At 37.9% G+C, this 21,718-nt stretch overlaps 1 long non-coding RNA gene across 1 annotated transcript in view; it reads right to left on the bottom strand.

The window, feature by feature from the left end:
* Window positions 1-323: 323 nt before the first annotated feature.
* LOC136010978 (uncharacterized) overlaps window positions 324-21,718 on the bottom strand; it is a 52,992-nt gene continuing 31,597 nt past the window's right edge. Inside the window, exons 2-3 of the long non-coding RNA XR_010611121.1 lie at window positions 1,696-1,792; window positions 324-409 (exon numbers count right to left, since the gene is read on the bottom strand). This is a non-coding gene — a long non-coding RNA (uncharacterized LOC136010978). The remainder of the gene's footprint in view (window positions 410-1,695; window positions 1,793-21,718) is intronic.

Genomic DNA, 21,718 nt, shown 5'->3' with positions numbered 1-21,718 from the left:
CTTACAGAGCCTGAACCTGCTACTTATAAGAAAAAAGCTCCTGATATTCTGCAAATCTGATCCAAATGTCTGAGAAACCTAATTCAGTGCTAAACACTGGTGATTTATTTTATATTCTGAGCAGTTAAGTTTAAAGTAATGCATGAAATAGGGGCTATTATTTATCACATCGTGCCCTACCACATTAATATTCTTGCTTTAATACTTCTGTTTGTGGATAAGGTAATTTAACCAGTAGCATTGCAAGACTACACTACTGTAAACCTTGGCTGCTACTGTGTTGAAGAAACTAAAAGAAACAGTTCTGTATTTGAAACATGGGCAACACTTTGAATTTTTCTCTTGGAGACCAATACCATTAGAAGAAAATGCCTTTGCTCCCAGGATCTCTCTTGCACAATAGCTGAGTCTGTAAAAAAAACAAAGACCATCCATGTAGAATATAATCCATGTGTAGTATTACAGAGTAATTGCAGACATATAGTGGTTCACAACATCAATATTGTCTCCAATCCAAAGTGCAAGCTATTAGACTAAGTCAGTTATGCCATGATGGAATCTTCTTCCCATTCTTGGAGTTCATTAATTAAACTTGGCATAAAGAAACATTGGTTGTTCTGTTTGACAGTCAAATTTACATGCTTATTCTGATTACAAACAGCAGCTGGAATAAGTAGGACTATGCTGATTATAATAATTTTCACTGTGCTCTTCCAAAATAATGACCAATATACACAGAAATCACCTATGTTGAGAAAGAATGTGAGACAGATACTACTGCACAAATCCCAAACATACCTACAATTTAATCTGCAACCCTCTCCCCATAAAATCATGCTACAAAATCCTGAAGAAACACACAGTTCAGTATCTTTGAAACGAATTTCTGCATCAAATCACATAGGTCTATTGGTCTTGACACTCCTAGCAGATCTGCAAATTTAACAGAAGTAGTATTTTGTTTGTAGTTCTCCTTCACACTATTGACATTTGAATAGGCACTGATTAGCATTATATACCAGTTATTAGTAACGCTAAAGATATGGTCCAATTAAAAGACTGTTATGATGACAGTATATTTACTTCCACCTCCCATGCATCTTCCCCTTTCAAAAAATACTCTGAATTGTAAAATGTTCTATTATGCCTTTCACTTTCTTGAAGGATAATGATGGCCTGTTTCTGGAGTGAGTTGGAAGCCTGGCAGTATTTTAAATGTAGCTAACTGCTTTCCCAGGTGTTGCTGGCAGTTGTTAACTGAAGGCCAAGGTTTAATACCATGGTGTTGTAAAACTAACCCAAGTTCAACCTATTGAACCACCAACACCTTACTGACCATACACCTTATCAAGAAATAATTCTCACTCATAGCATATATGTCTATCCTGATGAAGAAAAAATATATGAAACATGGAAACACAGAAACAGTTTGTTCTCTCCATGTATAATTTCATGTATTTATGCATATATGTGTATATGAATTTAAGAAATAGGTAAAACATGGACTTTCCTCACAGTATTACTTTAATTTCCCTTTCAGCGATTTGGAGTTTTGATAAGCAAGTACCCTTCACATCCTGTTTATTTTCCTTCATGCTGTTAGATTCCATTTTGAGTCAAGCTACAGATCTATGTTTTCATGAACAGCTCTGTGCTCCAGCCCTTAAAACCTCCCCAATGCACTTTGGGTGTTACCTTGGTGAATACCCAGAAGACAGAGTTAAACCAGAAGAAAGGTACTGCACTTGATCAGCTGTTTTTCATAAGGTCAATTTTCCAGTGGTTTAGATTCCTGCAGAGACACATGGTAAGGACAGATGACTATTTGTTCTGGCACAAGAATAACTGTAGAATAATACAATCAGATGTGCACTTATTAAATTAAAGCATATGAAAATGTTTTAATAAGCACTGCATAGGCATAGTAAAACTTTAATGCTTATCTGGATTCCTGCTATGAGGGATTTACGGCAGAGACTTACCTTTTTTTATTTTGCTATTTTTGTGGTAAACTTTGACAAAACAGTCCTGCTTACCTGGCACTTGCTTTTTACTACTGTAATATGATGAAACAACCTTAAACTCCATGATAGACAGCTGGATGTAGTCAGAAGTAAGAAGAATAACAAGACAATCATGTAAGCCCCCTCTGACTCCTCCCTCCTCCCTCCAGTGGACTTAATTCTGTTAAGCACTCTTAATGCATTTTTATGTCAGATTTATTGAAAAGCTTGCAAATAAATGTTTAAATTCCATGAAGAATTAACATATATAGAAGGTACCAATAAATTTAGAGCTTATACTAAAAATTAATCCTTATACTGCACTCCAGTTACAATCTTTCAGCATTTTCTTATCTTTGTTTTTGAGTCCAAGTATCTCAGAATTCAAACAGAGCCTCATACTGTATAATCCATAAAGGCTTACATAAAAAGGATTAATACTGCTTCAGTTCTGCAATATAGATACTGCATGGCTATAGCTAGGTGAAATCAACTGCATTTACAATAAATGCACAGGCTATAGTATTTTGAAGATATTTCTAAAATGCATATAGTAATTTCTTTTCTGCATTATTTCAGTATCACACTGACTGACAGCCCTTTGGAATTTACACCTTTACATCTTACTCCATACTGCCAAAAGGTCAGGCTTGAACACAAGTTCTGTAGAAAAATTACAGAGCAAAATACAAAGGGTAATATGTTAAACATTTGAGAGAAATTGGACTCATACAAGTAAGCCCCTTCCTCTGTGAACCTGGAGACATAACAGCATAATATGGCAATCAATGTTACAAATCAGAAATTATTTCCTTATTTAACTCCACAACAAAGACCATGGAAAGATTTTAAAGATAACTTTAAAATAGCTATGATGTGAAGATGAATGAATGTATCGTGATCTTAACTGAAAAAGAAAGAGCATCATAGTTTCAACATGACTATTTTCAAGTGTAAGAAATATCTCATCTGATTTTAGTAAGTAAAAGAAATCTTGAAGCACAAGGTGAGAACAAATGTCTTTGGCAGCCTTTTATTGACTACTAGCAGTTTTTTTAGTAATGGCATTTAACTTATGTTTGAAAGTAATGCCTAACTACCGCTCAAATAAAATGTTTTATCCAAGACAAACCACCTTTGTCAGAAGTAGGTAACAAATCAAAAGTATGGAAGGAGTCATGAGAGTGGGGGAAGGGAGAGAAACCTGAAAAAATACATTACTAAATGAAGAGTTGGGTCCAAAATAGACTACATCAGTTCTCAAAGATATGAAAATCCTGTGAATTAATTACTTGTTACATGAACAGTAACATCTGAAAAATGAGTCTGCAGAGCAACTGAGTGGATTAGGGACCAAAACGAAAAAAAATTGTCTGCTAGAAGATTTGTGCTGCCACAAGTAAAAGAGCAGAAGAATACAAGAAGAAAATGCAAAACCACGCGCGACATACAAAGGGATTTTTGACCTGTACAGGATTCAGAGAACTTGCTTTTGTAGTAAAACTGATGGAAGGCACCTTTGCATCAAACTGTGAAAGTCATGTGAGAGGAAAAGAGCTACACTAAAGCAGACTGGTGAAAAATTGCCCAGCATGTGAAATAGAGAGTAAGAAAGGGCAGAATTGCATGTCAGCTTTTAGCGCTCTGGTACACTTCCTAAAATCTCAACGGATAGCTTCATAAAAGTTATGAGGCTCTTCAATGTGTAGAAAGGTAAAGGGATAGACAAAAAAATGTTATCAATCTAATTCCCTGTCTCTTTGTTATCAGACTGTGAATTGCCCACAGTCTTGCAGAGGAACTACTGAGATCTCTCTAGAGTAAAATCCATCAAAATATCAGAGTTATTTTTTTTTTTTAATGCAGAAAAGCTGATTTTAATTTAAATAAAAATATTTTCAATACAGAGAACTTAATTCACCCACAAGAGATAGAACTAGGAAAGTTAGAATACAGATAGTCTTCTGCTTCCCATATCCAAACTTGTGAAGACACTACTGTTTTCCACACAATTAAATGATTTTCTTTTTAGGTGGCAGCAAAATCTGACTAGTTCATTCCAGTCCCTAGAAAGTTCTTCCTATAGCTTCTGAAGCCTGCCTGCCTACCTGGCATTACCACATGCTACAACCAAATATTCTCCACATGAAGTGTAGGCTCCCGAATTTGTTATGACTCTCTTGCCCACTGCATCCTGCAGTGTCTGAAACCTCTTTCCCTGACAGGCTTAGAAGCATCCCCATGAAAAAAAATCACTCAAGTTTCCTCATTCCTGTATTTTAGCTAATATTTGACTATATTCTTATATAATGGTTAATAATATTATATTTTGACTTATAGATTGAAAATATTTTCTTCAAATTGATTAATGTAATCTGTACCTGTCAGCAAAGCTCTTTATGTTCCACATTATACTCAATGTCTGCCTTTAGCCTTGGGTTTGGTTGGTTGGTTTGTTGTTTTGGGTATTTTACACTATGATAGAAAATAAAATTAATAGGCATTGGTTTAATAAAATTCAACTTTATATTTCTGAAAAATACTACAAATTCTTTTCTGGTACTTTCTTTGAAGTTTGAATTGATACTTTACATCCATTTCAGCATTGCAGAGTTTCAAGGTACATGTACAAGTACATGAAAATTGGGAATATACACACTGATTCGTGAAAATCTATTATATCACGCCCTCATAAATAAGGGAAGGCTAATCAAACCTATAACTGACTTTGGTTTGGAAGTACCCACTGACTTACAGATTCTGATTTATTTTAGTTAGAAAAGAAATAGTGAGTTTTATCTGGAGCATTTTGACTTTGGTTTTCTGCTGGAATTACTCATGGAAACAAATGAAATAACATAAAGGATTGCGGTCTTTGTAGTATTTGTCTTTATAGAGCCATATTTCTATTTTATTGCAAGACTGAAACACGAAAAGTTATCTAACATAATATTGTTTAGTAATTCATATTGCAAGTTATTGTCATCACAAAAAAACCCAATAGCAATCTCTGGAATCAATTCTTTCAAACCTCAATTTATATATTCCACCAGAGAGTTCATACTTCTCTGATAAGTGAAACCAGCAACTGAATAAAAATTGACATAGTCCAAAGTATGCAAAATTGCACTTTGATTTGTCATGCACCTATCAAAGGTGGCTAAAAATTTCATTAAATATTGATCAAGAAAATCACATTTTTTACTAATATCATGAATTTAACAAAGTATTTTACTCCAAAAAAAAGGGTTTGCAGCTTTCATCAGTTATTTTCTGAACTGGCACAAACCCAAAAAATTCAGCTATCTAAACTACCGTCAAAGGCAGAACTATAGATCATGAAATCTTGTCTCAGCTACTGATAAAACTATGCATAGCAATACAAAGAACAAGATAAACTGTAAGACTTGAAGTAACTGCTCTGTGGCTCAGTTTGTCCAAAACTCCCTGTCACTTTCTATTTTGAAACAATGTTTTCACATTCCATTAAATACAGGTAGACACACTAAAGCAGAACTATCCCAAGATATGAAAAGACATGTTTGTAAATTATCTGAAGTATTCAAGTGATCTGTTTATAGTCCATTGACTCCTTAATCCAAATCTCAGTACCACTGTGGACACCAGGTTTCAGTCACTCAATTTACAGGTAGCTTCCTGTGAATAGCACATACATGTCTTCTTTCCTCCCAGATGATTGCATAGGCTGGAGCTGCTTTTAAGTGACATTTTAAAAATATTTATGTATTTATTTTACCTTTTACCTATTTCCAAGTTGCTTATATAAAGTGCTTATACCACTTATATAAACCTAGCTGTTGAAATTTATCTTTCATTTTATTTAATGAATTTGATCTGTTGATCTTGTTTTCATTAGTAAAGCATTGGAGGACATTCAAGACCATTTAATGTATCAGTTTGCAACTTTTATTTCCTCTTTGGTGGGTAAGATGCTACCTGAATATGCCTATATTGGGAAGATCTACAGCTCTAAAATGGTTTTCTTTCTCATAATATGATCATCTTTTGTTAAAATTATATTAAAGAGTAAAAAAAAAAGTAGTTCAAAAATTTGATGATGTATGCTGCTTATTTTCTAATTTTGCTTTCACAAAGCTCCAAAGAGTTCAGGTTTTCTCTGCCATGTTTCTCTTACCCTCTTTCTTTTTTACCCACAAACAGCCTTCAAACACTTAACAGGCTTTTGAAACTTTCCCATTAGAGAATAAAAGCTGTTTTGATACTCAATTATACTACCCAATTTGTTCATCAGCTTCAGTGAAATTAGTGAGCAGCTCAGGCTTTTAAAGACCTTATGCCATCATTACCCTGAGCAACAAAATTAAAGAAGTGAGAAGAAAACCCCAGATTATCTTAGTGGTATTGTAATATTCCATTACAGCTAAACATTCTATTAGCAGTGAGGACTTTCACTCACTAATTTTCTGTCATTTATTGCATGCACTGCAGTTGAAATTTCACATTCTCTCTTTTTTTCTGTCTCCATATTCTCAAAAAATGGAGCTCCAGCAGTTTCACTGCAATCTGATTTGCTACTAAAACATGCTTTTCACCAAATTATGAGAAAAACAAAAATAAAACCAAAGCTGGCATGAAATTAGGTTACACACTATGAAATTATTTACAGCAGCTCACCAACACCTACAGCAAAGAAAGTCACAGTGTCTGAGTCTGCAGAACTTATGCAGCTTGACTGTATTACATCTGGAGGTCAACAGCTGGTTATTATATACAACTAATTTACCCAAGCAGTAAATACTACAAGTAGAGAAATCTATTCACCTAAGGCTTATGGTTCAGCTGGTTAACCAGTTTATGTTGAAAATAAAATGTTGAATAAATTATGAGCAACTCTTCCGTGCACTTCCTGAACAGTGAATGATGCTCCGCAGTGTAAATTCACTAAATTAAGTGTCTTTGCTTGAATTATAAATCTGGCAATGAACATGAATCCTGATTATTTTTTTTTTTTGTAAATACAATAATATTTTAAAATTTTAACAGTTGTTAGATACATGACAAAGGGTATTGGAACAGTTAAACTACAACTTATAGCAAAGGACTGCTTACAAAAGGAAAAAACCCCAGCAAACTGACAGTTGATAGTGTGATACTGAAATTACTTTAATATGGGCTAACTCTATCGCCAAAGGAATACTAAGAAAGCTGTATGACAGCATGCTAAAATAAATTCCCTCTCACATATTATCCTCTGTCATAAAAACACCTGAGACAATCTATATCCTCCACTCTTACAAGATGAGACTTACAAGATGAAACTTAAGCAAAAAGACAAAACACAAACTTTATTCCCCCTTCTTGAACCTTCTTAATCTATATATTAGGCATGCAGTTGTCTGCTTCCAGAAAAAACACAAGTGACTCTTTTACGTGCTGTGTACTCATTTGTAACAGCCTAAGGTCTCTAAGGAAAATACCATAGCAACAGGCTAAGAAAAAATGAGCTTCTACATAATCAGTAAAACACACATTGAAGCGGTAGCCAAAGTTTGAAAACTGCATTATGAGGTTCTTGTTCAAGAAACTCTTAAGAATCATTACCAACTTCTCATCCAAAACACCCTGCATATACGATTAAGTTCTTCCTTCTTCAGTGTTTAAAGACTGTACATAAGTTTTATTGACTGTACTAGGTAAAAAAATGCATGCTTAAATGTTGCCTTAAGCAAGGACGCTTAGTCTTTAGTGCCTCAAGATTTGCTCGTAACCTCATGGAATTAATAACAATCGTACAATTTGCTTTAACAGTAACTAGACTAGAGCTGTAAACAGAATAATTACAAACTAAGAAGGAGAAAATAATCTTCTCCAAATATGACCCTTGTTGCAAAACTTGGTAACTCTGGATGTTTATAAACAGAATGCTAATTTCCAGAAACAAACCTTTAGAAGCTGCCAGGGAATGTGGGGAGGAACAGGACAGGAAGAGAGGAGAGCGAGATTTAACTAGAAAGCAGGGAGTATTTCTGGATTCCTATTAAATTTATTGGAAAAAAACCACTGTAACCATTCACCAAACACCATTCAGGTGGAATCTATAGCTTACCATAAAGTTGTACTAATATTAATATTATTGCATTAATATTAATGCAATATTAAGGCATATTAATATGTAGTGGTAATATATATTAAAATTAATATTAATATTGATGGTAATAGTAATACTTTGTATACCCACGCTGATTTCCATTGAGGTATCTCTCAGCATATGCAAATAGTGACTTCAACTTTACAATGGCTTTGTGAGGATATGGCTAAGCATAATTAAGTAAAAGAAAGTTGAGCACAAAAAAAAGCATTTGAAGAATGAGATTCTCCAGGTAATACTTCTCAATCTCACTGAAAAACTCAACAAAGGCAAATAATCTAAAGAAACCTTTTTGTGCCAGTTTTATAAATATATGCATATACAGCAATGCCAAATAAGTTTCTGTCCATATCACTTCCTGATTTAAAAGTCAGTTTTTAGCTTTCTCACAATTCTCAGTGCACAAATGGATTACTCTTTTTTGGGCTTATCAGACTTGTGCAGGAAACAGAGTATAAAATCTGCCATTATTATATCTTTTGAAGAACAAAATTGATTTGCTATCACTGCCTCCTGTGGCCATACGTTTTCACTCTAAAGGAATATAAACCAATAATTTTATAGAACACTTTCTAAAAGTGAAAACTGCCATCTTTAAATGAAATACTAATCTCTTCAAATTATTCAAGTTTATTTTTTGTGTACCAATGATTTTGAAAACTAATTTGTTCATAGGGGAAAATATCCAACAGGTGGGTTTTTTTTTTATTTTTGGCAAGAAATATAGCAGTAAATATTGAAAAAAAACCAAACCCGAACATCTGGAATTAACAAGAGAATTCATCCAATATTCAGCTGCCATCAAAGGCAGGTCATTACTTCGCCAACTTGCACTTCCTTAAATTGCTAAACCAAGACATCATATTTTATTCTATCAAATAGATATGCTAAGAAAGAGGTTAGCCAGCCTAAAATTCCACTGCCTACTGTCACTCCATTATGCCAGTAACTTCTTGTGAGTGTATTTCATCTTCATGCAAACGTTTACCCTTGTGCTCAGCTTCTTGCTCCACCTCAGATATCACTTACTCACAATGCATGTATCTATCTTCTTAATGTTGCCTTGTGAATCATTCTCTAAGTTCAAAATTGCTGGTTTTCTTCATTGTCATCTCTCCTTTGGCTCATGTCTTTCCAAACAATTTACTTGTATTTGTTGCCACTTAATGCAAATGACTCAAAATATTAATAATACAGGAAAAAAAGACAACTTTTTGGTTGAAGGGTTAAAAAACATTCAACAGTCTTTTTTGTAAATAACGGCAACTGAAGACTACAACAGTTCCTGGAGAAGTTCCAAGCAATCTCTCCCATCACTGTAAATACTATCTGCCTATTTTTTGTATATATCTGTTCCTATGTGTTTTATTTGTACCCCATTGGCAGTATGTTTATGCAACATACAAAGAATGCAAGGAAAACTCAGAATCCGTTGATTTGAATATAAGAGCTTTTTAGAGTGCAAACTGTAATTTTCTTCTTAAAAAATAATGCTACTAAATGCATTTTTTTTTACTTACTGTAGTTTGCTAAATGAATAATGTACAAGGATGCATATAACTAGTTTCCTAATACTAGCAGAAACTGTTTTTAAATACATGCTTCACATAATTTATAGTAAAAATTAACGTAAGCAAGTGGGAGAAGCATAAACAGGCCATTTAAGTTTTTCTTCTTAATTTGAATCTGCAGCATCTCTGTGTTTTCCGTGAGAACGAGTACTAGAATTTGTATGAGAGACCCTCTGCTTGCTCTCCAGTCACAAGGAAAAGTTCATATAGTATTAAAATCTTGCTCTACAATAACCAAGGGATGGGTCCTTTATGTTCTATGGCAAGCTTAGTATTCTATACCATTCATACTGAAGAAAATATTTTCTACACAGGTGTTTACAACACAAACCATGGGAAAAATATAATGTTTGCCAGAAAAAATTCTGATCAAGAGAAAGCTATGGTGGTTTTCCTTTGATTTCCATGTGCGCTAGAAATACAGAACCCACATAATGACATTACAACCAGATCTCATTGGCTTTGTTAACACAGGTTAAGATGAGGAGAGCCTTGCAAGATATTAAGGAGGCAGAAATTCGTTATCTACACTGGGAGTGCTATTACCTCCAACCTAAGGTACTGCATGAACAGTTCTGTGACTTACCATAGATACAGTGTTACTAGTCTCCTTCAGGAATTCAGGAACTCCCTCAAGAGATGTCAAAATGATATCTGTAACTTAGTAATTGCAGTTATTTCAGAAGTATGTTGTTAGGACTACATATTAAAAGACAGGCTGCCTAGGCCTTTGCCAGGACTTGCAAATAATTCTATTTAAAGAATGCCCAGAAGATAAAGCTTGAGAATCAGATACAGAAGTGCCAAGTGGGCAGCATTATGTGGGAAGTTCTCTTTCATTTTGGGAGAAGTTGTCACAAGTGGATGTTCATTGGAAATGTCTGTACACCAATGCATGCAACAGCTCCTGCATGCAACATTCTCTCTATTCTGGCTGAAGACAGCAAAACGGTAACTGCCTCTCATGGCAAAGCCGTATGTCAAAATAAAACTGAATCAGTCTCATTTTATTCCTCTATCATGAAAAACAGAGTTTATTTCCTCCTAAATGAGAATTATCATAAGACTCTATGAATTCTAGTCCTGGAAAATAAATTATTCTTACTTCTATTAAACTCTCACTAATGAAAGATACAATGAATAGTGAAGAAAATAGAAGACTAAACTACTTCTTGAAATGTGAGAGTTATTATACAGGTACTCCAAGAATGAAGAATAAATCAGATTTTAACATTTTATGTATATCTTAATTAAAAAGTAATTAATCACAATTCAGCTCTGTGTTATCTTCTATGGCCTTTAAATGGAGCTGAAATATTTTACTCCAAGAAATTTAAGGATTGCAAATTTCCCTAACATTATACAGTGGAGAAAAGCCAACATTTTCTGCTTTAAAGCACTTAAAGAATTTCCTTAAAATACCTTTATGGAAGACCTCTGCATTTTTCACATGCTGCCCCATTTTTAAGTCCCTTTCTTGCTCTCCCATATGCCCTTACAAACACAAAACAGGGTCATACAATTAACTAGTTGAACCCAGTTCTCATTAAGTTACAAGTCCATGCTCTCAAGACACTGGAAGTCATAGCAGATAGTAAAAACAATATTTAAAAATAAGGAGGGTTTTACCATGGGAAAATATTTTATTAAAATATCAGACTAGTTTCCTGTTAAAGTAAAAATAAGACAGCAGACACTGTGCTTTAAAAAATCTGAGGGATCATATACAATTCATTAATTTCCTCAGAGTACTTGTTTAGTTTTTTTGTATTCCACCTTACAAAATATTATCCTGCCTTAATATCATCATATATTTTCTATTAAATTATCTTATAAGAACTGATGAGTACTTCCACCTACAATGCCAGTGAAATTTTTTGGGTTTTTTTGAGGGTACTGCCAGCAATATTGTACAAATCAAGGTGACAAGAAGAGGTAACAATAAAAATTCTAAACAATAAATGTAATAATAATATAAAAAAAATAATTCACAGGTGGGGAAGAGAATAAAAAGAACTTGAAAAGTCAGATATGAAGCCTATCACCATTTAATACACAGGTGCAAATCAATATCCAAATTGATGCACATGATATGTCCCTTTGCATATAAAGCATTGAATAGGATGTACTTCAGCTTAGCCTACAAAATCCTATAGCTGAGATTGAATGAAAAAAAATTAATTATCCTCTAGAAATGGGGCCTGTCCTCTTACTTTGAAAGAATATGATTTTCTGTTCACAGAAGTAAAATATTATTAACAGACATTAAGTTGAAAAGCCCTTCACGGGTCAGCACAGTTCAGTCAAGATTAACAAAAGTAATACTATGTGCCCTTGCCAAAGGCTTCTAATTTGTTTTCAATAGGATTATAACATATATTGATATAGAACATATAATTTATGTTATTAAATAAAATTATATGTTCTATATGCTAGATACTATATATACTATATGCTATATACAGCTATAACATAAATGTAACACATAACACAATATACAAACACAAATTATAACATATAATCATTCTATGATTGCATATGCTCTATAACTCCCGTGTGTGAGCAATGCAAATCTCTAGCAGAGCTCCTGATGTTTGAGAAACTTGTCATAAATTTTTATGACTTTAACAAGTTCATTGTCAAAATAACTTTTCAATCAGCATGTTAAGGCTTTGTTTTGAACTTGCCAGAATTAATTTTCATTCTCTCTGAACTTTACCTTAAAAAACTTTTATTCTCCTTGACCTATTGAATGAATTTTGCTGGTCTGTCACTTCTCATAGCATTTTCACCTTAATTATGGTATACATTAACTCCAATATATGGTCAAATATATTGACTTTAAGCAACCTGTTTGCCACTTGGAATCATCAACCTGGTTAATGAGGTTAACCTTTTACCTGTTTCTTTTCATTTTCCTTTAAAAAGTTTCTTTCTTAAAAATGCTCAAAGAATGAAATTACCTGGCTGTTTCTCTTCTATAAAGATGTTAAAGTCCGTTATGATCTCTAGTACATCTTGAATCAGATCTAAATTGAGAGCTGCATCTCCTCTTGAAGATTTTCTTATTGCTCCAAAAAGCACTAACTCAAATTTAGATATGACAGAAGCATTCTGTCCTGATATGACCTTTATCCAACATTTATGAAGTTAACTAAAGTCTCCCATTATTACTATACTTTGCAACGTTCTTACTCTTTTGTGTTTCATGTTGTCACTTATCATCACTGCATGGCAGAAAGAACAAACTTGATGTAATTCACTCTGGCTTTGGACACCACATTTAAATCCATAGAGATTCCACAGTACTGCTGAAACAGTTGCCTTAGCTATTTTATCTGACTCTTATGTTTTAATATATTATGCCAGCAGTGAACTGTAAAATCCACCTTAAAGTTACAATGAAACATCTACTTTGAAATGGTTATACCAAACAAGATTACTATTTTATCACTATGCTCATTTAAATGCACCCAGTTTAATTCAGCCATTCGAGTCAATTGGTCTTTAGATATGCAGCATTTCTGCAGAAGTACATGTATGTTGAAGTTTATTTACATGTACCTTTCATAACTAAAACTTCATATAATGTTCTTTCCTATTTCCTACTCTTTTGTTTGCTAAGTTACAAATCTGTCCCCCCTACTTTTTTCCTAGGATAAAGAGTATTTAGAACTTAATCCTGAAACTGCAGACCCTGCATGTACCACATGCTATTTTGCTCCAAGTAACTTCACCAAGAACTTGCATTACAAGCATCTTATTATTTAAGTATTTTCTTCTCATTTACTCACACGGAATTTACAGACCTCACCTGTATGACAGTTTCCAGAGTTCCTGATAAATCTTTATTCCAATTCATTACAATGTTTTTTTCAAGTATCGCTGAAATTCTCTTTTCAACAAAAGCTTTAGAATCAGAAACAGGAAGAAGGAATATTTCAAAGACTGCTTTGTCTGTATCTTCCAGACCGCAAGCTACATTTTGCTTTCAAGACTACAGTGTTAATTGAACATATAGCTGGTGTCTATATACAGTATGACCACTAAAGATTGTTCCTTGCTACAATCTTTTAAATCTTTTAATTTGCTTAGCAATCGAGCTACCAAACTTTTCACTGAAATAGCAAATCTAATTACTTATTAGTGAGAAGAGCATGCAGCAAGCTCACTGCCCTGGACTTCAAAAGAGCAGACTTAGGCCTCTTCAGGAGCCTGCTTAGTAAGGTTCCATGGATATAGCCCTGGAGGGCAGGGGGGCCCAAGACTGTTGGTTGATATTCAAGGACCACCTGCTACAAGCTCAGGAGTGCTGCATCCCAACTAGAAGGAAGTGCGGCAGGAGGGCCAGGAGACCTCCTTGGGTGGATAAGGAGCTGCTGAGGAAAATTCAAAGGAAAAAAGAGGCTTATAAAAAGTGGAAGCAAGGACAGGCGGCCTGGGTAGAGTACAGCATTGTTGTCTGGGAAGCCAGGGCCAGGTTAGGAAGGCTAAGGCCCAGTTAGAATTAAACTTGGCCAGGGATGTTAAGGATAACAGGAAAGGATTCTACAGGTACGTAGCAAACATACGCCCCCTCCAGAAGCTATCCGGAGAACTGGCTACACAGGATTTGGAGAAGGCTGAGGTTCTGAATGACTTCTTTGCCTCGGTCTTCACTGGCAAAGGCTCCAACCGCACCACCCAGTTCTTAGAAAGTAGATGCAGGGACTGTGAGAATGACTGTGAGACTTGGGCCCACTGTAGGAGAGGATCTGGTTTGAGACCATCTTAAAAATCTGAACGTGCACAAGTTCATGGGACCCAATGAAATCCATCCGCGGGTCCTGAAGGAGCTGGCGAATGAAGTTGCTAAGCCACTGGCCATCATATTTGAAAAATCATGGCAGCCAGGCGAAGTTCCCGACGACTGGAAAAAGGGAAATATAACCCCTATGTTCAAGAAGGGGAAAATGAAAGACCCGGGGTATTACAGACCAGTCAGTCTCACCTCTGTGCCTGGCAAGATCTTGGAGCACATTCTCCTGGAAGGCATGCTAAAGCACATGAAAAACAACAAGGGGCTTGGTGACAGCCAGCATGGCTTCACTAAGGGGAAATCCTGCCTGACCAATTTGGTGGCCCTCTATGATGGGGCTACAGAACTGATGGACAAGGGTTTAGAAGTTGATGTCAAGTCCTCGATAGGACCTGCCCAGGAGCCGACAGCTCCGGGGACGCGAGCCGCTGACTCACAGGGGGCGGAGCCAGGAGCAGCAGCACCAATCCTGGGTGGTTAAAAACCTGCCCCAGGGAGCGCGGCGAACAGAGCGGGATGAGGCAGTTCACACGGGATGGTGAGCACCCGTCGTATGGGCAGGGCCCGCTCTGGGAGCTCTGCTCTGGCTGCCCCGGCGGTGGCCAGCGTAGGCACCAGACAGAGCAGATGAGAGGGGAGGCTGCAGGGCAGAGCTCGGAGTGTAGAGGGTGCCTGCACTGGTCTGGTGAGGGAAAGGAGCACGACGGGCAGGGCTGCACTCGGTGCTCCCTGGTGGAGGTCCTCCTGCAGCAGGTGGCTGAGCTGCGGAATGCTATTAGCAGGCTGCAAGATGTCAGGGTAGCTGAGAGGAAGCGGGGCTGCTTGCTCCAGCCCCATACTGTGCGGGGGCCTCAAGCTTCCCCTCCAGCTCACGAAGGAAAGAAGGAGGCCACCAACCCGGGAAGCTGGGAATTAGTGGCAAAGAAAAAGAACAAAAGAAGGAGGAAAAGGACAATTAAAAGCAAGGAGATTCCTCCTAAATCTGTTGTCCCCATGCAGAACCGCTTTGCTGTCCTGCAGGAGACTAACGAGGAAACGCACTTGCACCACAAACAGCCAGATTATGCACGGGTTAAGATCTCTACTGGCACTACAAAAAAAAAAAAGCGGCGGGTCTTAGTAATAAGGGACTCTACTTTGAAAGGGACGGAAGCACTCGTCTGTCGGCCTGACCCTGTCTCGAGGGAGGTGTGCTGCCTACCGGGAGCACGGATCAGCGATGTTACAGAGAGGCTGCCTGCTCTAGTAAGTTCCACGGACTATTACCCGCTCCTGGTGATCCATGTGGGTGCTAGGGATATAGGTAGTAGTAGACTGGGGACCATAAAGAAAGACTACAGAGCCCTAGGAGAGGTGGTTAGGGGCTCCGGTGCTCAGATAGTCTTTTCTTCAATTCTCCAGGACACAGGGGAGGACCAAGAAAAAGCTAGGAGGATTGGCCAGGTCAATAGATGGTTAAAAGGGTGGTGTCATAGTCAGGGGTTTGGGTGTCTTGAACATAAGACTGAAGTTAGTAGGCCAGATCTACTGGAGGCTGGTGGAACTGCTCTGGTAAAGAAGGGGAAGAACAGTTTTGGTAGGAGGCTAGCCAGACTGGTCAAGGAGGCTTTAAACTAGATGTGTTGGGGGAGGGGGGCATCATTCCATCCCAACACATCCAGTCAGTTGCCAGCACCTATAATAAATGCTCGGAACAATGTAGATATATTCCAGCTGCTCCAGCCAACGAGACGGCTTCAATTGGAGCTCGTCTCAGATGCCTCTATACAAACGCCCGTAGCATGGGGAACAAACAAGAGGAATTAGAGATGTGTACACATCTACGGGGGTATGATATAATAGGCATCACAGAAACATGGTGGGATGGCTCCTATGACTGGAGTGCTGGAATGGAAGGTTACAGGCTCTTTAGAAAGGACAGGCCTGGCAGGCGGGGAGGGGGAGTTGCCCTTTATGTTAGGGATAGGCTGGAGAGTAAGGAACTCTGTCTGGGGGCAGGTGAGCAGTTTACAGAGAGTTTGTGGGTCAGGGTTAAAGGGAAAACAGCTGTGGGAGACATTACTGTGGGGATCTGTTACAGGCCGCCTGATCAAGGAGAACCTGTGGATGAAGCACTCTACAGACAGATAGGAAAAGCCTCACGCTTGCAGGCCCTTGTTCTCATGGGGGACTTCAACCACCCTGACATCTGTTGGAACGATGGCACTGCACGGCACAAGCAATCCAGGAGGTTCCTCGATTGTGTGGAAGACAACTTCCTTCTGCAAGTAATAGAAGAGCTGACAAGGAGAGGTGCCATGCTTGACCTTGTGCTCACCAACAGGGAAGGGCTTGTTGAGAATGTGGTACTCCAGGGCAGCCTTGGATGCAGCGATCACGAGATGGTCGAATTTGAGATCCCCAAGACAGTGAGAAGAGCGTGCAGCAAGCTCACTGCCCTGGACTTGAAAAGAGCAGATTTTGCCCTCTTCAGGAACCTGCTTGGTAAGGTTCCATGGGATATAGCCCTGGAGGGCAGGGGGGCCCAAGACTGTTGGTTGATATTCAAGGATCACCTGCTACAAGCCCAGGAGTGCTGCATCCCAACTAGAAGGAAGTGCGGCAGGAGGGCCAGGAGACCTCCTTCGATGGATAAGGAGCTGCTGAGGAAAATTCAAAGGAAAAAAGAGGCTTATAAAAAATGGAAGCAAGGACAGGCAGCCTGGGTAGAGTACAGGGATGTTGTCTGGGAAGCTAGGGACCAGGTTAGGAAGGCTAAGGCCCAGTTAGAATTAAACCTAGCCAGGGATGTTAAGGATAACAGGAAGGGATTCTACAGGTACGTAGCAAACAAAAAACAGACTAGGGACAAAATAGGCCGCCTGAGGAAGCTGTCTGGAGAACTGGCTACGCAGGATTTGGAGAAGGCTGAGGTTCTGAATGACTTCTTTGCCTCGGTCTTCACTGGCAAAGGCTCTGACTGCACCACCCAGTTCTTAGAAGGTAGATGCAGGGACTGTGAAAATGAAGACGTTGGGCCCACTGTAGGAGAGGATCTGGTTCGAGACCATCTTCAAAATCTGAACGCACACAAGTCTGTGGGACCTGATGGAATCCATCTGCGGGTCCTGAAGGAGCTGGCGAATGAAGTTGCTAAGCCACTGGCCATCGTATTTGAAAAATCATGGCAGTCAGGTGAAGTTCCCGACGACTGGAAAAAGGGAAATATAACCCCTATGTTCAAGAAGGGGAAAATGAAAGACCCGGGGTATTACAGACCAGTCAGTCTCACCTCTGTGCCTGGCAAGATCTTGGAGCACATTCTCCTGGAAGGCATGCTAAGGCACATGAAAAACAAGGTGCTTGGTGACAGCCAGCATGGCTTCACTAAGGGGAAATCCTGCCTGACCAATTTGGTGGCCTTCTATGATGGGGCTACAGAATTGATGGATAAGGGTAAAGCAGTTGATGTCATCTACCTGGACTTGTGCAAAGTGTTTGACACTGTTCCACACGACATCCTTCTCTCTAAATTGGAGAGATATCAATTTGATGGATGGACCACTTGGTGGATAAAGAACTGGCTGGACGGCCGCACACAAAGAGTTGTGGTCAATGGCTCGATGTCCGGCTGGAGACCGGTAACGAGTGGTGTCCCTCAGGGATCGGTGTTGGGACCGGTCTTGTTTAACATCTTCATCGCTGACATGGACAGTGGGATTGAGTGCGCCCTCAGCAAGTTTGCCGATGACACCAAGCTGTGTGGTTCAGTTGATATGCTGGAGGGAAGGGATGCCATCCAGAGGGACCTTGACACGCTTGTGAGGTGGGCTGATGCCAACCTTATGAAGTTCAACCATGACAAGTGCAAGGTCCTACACGTGGGTCGGAGCAATCCCAGGCACAGCTACAGACTGGGCAAAGAAGAGATTCAGAGAGGCCCTGCAGAGAAGGACTTGGGGGTGCTGGTCGATGAGAAAATGAACATGAGCCGGCAGTGTGCGCTCGCAGCCCAGAAAGCCAACTGTATCCTGGGCTGCATCAAAAGGATCATGACCAGCAGGTCGAAGGAGGTGATCCTGCCCCTCTGCTCTGCTCTTGTGAGACCTCACCTGGAGTATTGTGTGCAGTTCTGGTGTCCTCAACATAAAAAGGACATGGAACTGTTGGAACAAGTCCAGAGGAGGGCCACGAGGATGATCAGGGGACTGGAGCACCTCCCATATGAAGATAGGCTGAGGAAGTTGGGGCTGTTCAGCCTGGAGAAGAGAAGGCTGCATGGAGACCTCATAGCAGCCTTCCAGTACCTGAAGAGGGCCTATAGGGATGCTGGAGAGGGACTCTTAGTCAGGGACTGTAGTGACAGCACAAGGGGTAACGGGTTAAAACTTAAAACAGGGGAAGTTTGGATTGAGTATAAGGAGGAAGTTCTTTCCTGTTAGGGTGGTGAGGCACTGGAATGGGTTGCCCAGGGAGGTTGTGAGTGCTCCATCCCTGGCAGTGTTCAAGGCCAGGTTGGACAGAGCCTTGGGTGAGCTGGTTTAGTGTGAGGTGTCCCTGCCCATGGCAGGGGGGTTGGAACTAGATGATCTTGAGGTCCTTTCCAACCCTAAGTATTCTATAATTCTATTCGATGATTCTATGATTCTATTCTTCTGTATGCCCAGAACATGTAATCTCTTAATAATACATTATCCTTTCATCAATTGGAGTCTTTGATGCCAGACAATTATTTCTTATTCAAGATATTACTAGCGCTGCTATTCAGTACCATGAGGGTGTGTCAGTAAGGTAGGGAAGAGAAAGGCTAGGAGCCCAGAGTACAAATCACTGCTGAACATTCACTAATATTTTGCCTGTGTATCTATCTCCCTCAGCTCTTCCAGTGCAACATAACTGTTCTCAAACAGGAATATTCTATTCCAGTGTGGTATGAATTACCTGCATGGCATACGTTTACTGTTCTGACATGATCTTCTGAGCATATGAGGAGAACTGAATACCATAAAGAATTATGCATAATAGTATTCTGTAAGTACATATTTTGTTAAAACCAAAGTTTCACCACGTCAAGTACCTAAATCTATAAAAATATAACTCACCTTTAGAGTACCAACTTGGAATATTTTGTACCTAAGTACATTTTCTCCCTACCATCTGACAAACACTGTCATACATATGTTGTAGCTTCAAGCTACAACATTCAAAACATTTCATATGGAAATACCTAAACCTCCTGCATACCAATCTCCTTTACACCTCTCTGATGGATTTCATTAACCTCAATTTCTTTGCCTTCAGCGCAGTTTTCAAATAACTTTGTTATGACTACATTTCTCTCTTACAGCTTACCTTAACTTAGATCACAGCAATGAAGGCAATATTTGGACTCGCCTGTTACAATATAATCCACAATAAATATCAATAAATCCTACCAGAACTAAATATTATCAGTTCAGGAACATTTTGAAAGAAGAATATTCCCTACATGATGTTACTTTGGACCTAAAGTCTAAACCAAAGTAAGTTCAACAGATTTATTTTAAAACATAATGTAGGCATACTGAATACCTAACCAATAATTTAATAATTAAGCTTACAGTTAGTCTTTAACTTATGGAATTTTGACTAAGTAATACAAAGCATACATTATTTTAGAGACATTCACAACCATTCAAGAGAAGAGCTAAACCTGAACTTACTGTTCTGGCCCCTGACAGATTTCATCCTTTCTGTTCCTCCGTTAATTTCTAGGGGCTTTTGTCTGTTCTCATGTTGCAGTAGCTTATACAGTCAGCTACTTTAATACGGTACCTTATTTCTCTTTAAGAAAGAGAAACTATAATCTAGAGATACATATTTTCCATTTACCATTGACATTTCATAGCAATAGCTAATTCTCTTGAAAAATTGAAGTAATTTGGTGAAATAAAGTCCCTGTTTGCACGCAGTTCTCTTTCACATAACATAAACAAGAATGAAGCAGCAATACCAAATATGTGAGTATTGCAAATTTGGAAGAAAATTCAGTTTGCCCACAAGTTGCAGATTGAAGATAATAAAGACCACAAACTGCATCACAAAGTAAACCAGAAATACAGTATGTTGATAGTTTTGCCAATTCACTGTCATTCACAAATTAAGATCAGGGAAAAAAAAAAAAGCCATATAGATTGATTAAAAAAAAAAAAGCCATATTGTTTGGTTTCACTGCATTTACAGAATGAGTACAACATGGTTTTCAACTTATTTCTACCAATCACAAATGTGATGATGCTTATTTAAAGACCTTTGTGACTGCCCTACAGGCCCCCAGTGTGTTTACTTGACATAATGTGCTTTTTTTTGACTTTCCCATTTTTATAAAGACAGTAAAAAAAATAATAAAAATACATAAATTCCAAATAGCAGCTGTGTGTAGTTTGTTTTCCATTACATAAATTGATTTATAATGCCTGTATGATGCATTTCAGGGCAGAAATACTGTTTAAGCACTCATCAGGCTCATTACGTGCTGCCACTCCATTCTAGCTACAAAAGCTTATGGTTTTAGTTGTTTTGACTGTATCCTTCAGCAACAGAAAGTTTACAATTAAAACTCCTATAATGAAAATCATTAAAGTCTAAAACATGAAACTGTTGTGAAACATGATTCAAGATAGCATTATAACACCTCATTTTTATGATTAAGTAATTGATACAGGTTTGTTTTTTTCCAAATTTCTTCTTTTTATTAGAAAAGCCCCTGAACAGTGTCAAATCATGATTAATAGAATATTTAAATGAGTTTTCTAAGTGAACTTGTTTTTCATAAATAGTTTTTCTTTTTTTATTAGCCAAGTTAAAATAAGTTTAACATAATGAATTTTTAATGCATAACTTCTAAGCTCCTTTAATTAAATGCATACATACATCCACCAATAAAATAAAATGGTTTATTCATGATGAACCAATGCCAGAAAACAATCTTTTTTTATATTGGTTAAATCTTACAAAAAATTTCCTCATGTTTTTCCTGCAAGTTAAAATGGTAAAACCATTTTAGTGAAAATTCTTTATTCATGTATTCATAGAACCAAAATAGCTAGATTCCACTTTTACTCCTGTCTATTTTCCAGCTACAAAGTTTTAGCTGGAAAATAGACAATTTCCATACTCTGTTTTGGAGATTAGTTAAATAACTTATTAGATGAATTTTAATTAGTTCACATGTTGTCTCACAATAGACATATGCCTT

This window comes from Lathamus discolor, chromosome 3 (genome assembly GCF_037157495.1).
Source record: "Lathamus discolor isolate bLatDis1 chromosome 3, bLatDis1.hap1, whole genome shotgun sequence".
Taxonomy (NCBI): Eukaryota; Metazoa; Chordata; class Aves; order Psittaciformes; family Psittacidae; genus Lathamus; species Lathamus discolor.
This window is presented reverse-complemented; position numbering and strand designations above follow the sequence as displayed.